Below are 1004 nucleotides of genomic sequence, written 5' to 3'. Positions count from 1 at the left end.
ACATAGTCGATCATCAGTGAGCGTATTCTAATACAATTATTTCATTCTGTGAAGGTCTTTTCTACTTGCAAAATAAAACACACAACTTGGATGGTGTTCTCACAAACAATGATGCCATTTTAAATGCAAATATTTATCGCAAAAATTTAAGATATAGCAGTAATATCATTTTTATTGACGAAACCTATATTTCATAGATATGAAACCCATGTTTCATATCTATGAATAAATATAATGGCATTGTTTACTTATGTTACCTTTTGCATTACCTTTACAGGAAAAAAGCGAAAACCACAGTCGAAGTGACGTAGGTGCTTCCGTGGCGCAATCGGTTAGCGCGTTCGGCTGTTAACCGAAAGGTTGGTGGTTCAAGCCCACCCGGGAGCGTGTGGTTCTTTCCTTTTTTTTTTCTTTTGTCAGCTACGAGTCTGACTTACATCAGCGATAGCAAATCCCGAGACCGTTTTGATTTTCATTGAAATATCTGGGTAGTAGGATCTCTTAAAGGAGGTCTCAAATACATACAGTTTATAAAAAATGCTTTTTTTTTGTTATTTGCTGGAAGTTTTTACTTTATTAAGAATGTGTGGTAATACTTTTTCATAGAACGTGATGATGGACATTTTGTATTAGCTAAGAAAGCGCATATTTGAATATAAAAAAAATAAGACCGATACGTGTAACATTGTAGGCTCGTTCCAATACTAAGATAATTTGTTTCAGAAGTTACGTAATAAACAAGAGGTTTATCTGTACTCAAGTTGGGCTTCATAAGATTACGAAGACATGTAAATGTAACGAATTTAATAAATGGGAAATAAGAACACACTTAAAAATGAAAATTTTCAAATAAATATTTGGCCTAGAGCATCGGACGTAGCTTCGTAGCTCTGAGACCACAATACAGTTCTGTTACTCGCTAAAATATGAAAAATACAAAGAGGGGATTGTAAATTTCGTGTTTATTATCTCCAGAAACGAAAATCTTTCACGCTAAAATATTT

At 33.7% G+C, this 1004-nt stretch overlaps 1 non-coding gene across 1 annotated transcript; it reads left to right on the top strand.

Annotated features, from left to right (window-relative positions):
* Positions 1-313: 313 nt before the first annotated feature.
* TRNAN-GUU (transfer RNA asparagine (anticodon GUU)) lies at positions 314-387 on the top strand. Its single transcript has one exon. It is a non-coding gene; the product is annotated as a tRNA-Asn (tRNA).
* Positions 388-1004: the final 617 nt, after the last annotated feature.

The sequence above is a fragment of the Typopeltis vanoorti genome, chromosome 11 (assembly GCF_054136105.1).
Source record: "Typopeltis vanoorti isolate ZY-2024b chromosome 11, IOZ_Tvanoo_1.0, whole genome shotgun sequence".
NCBI lineage: Eukaryota > Metazoa > Arthropoda > Arachnida > Uropygi > Thelyphonidae > Typopeltis > Typopeltis vanoorti.
Note: the sequence above shows the minus strand (reverse complement) of the source record. Positions and strands in the feature narration are given on the sequence as shown.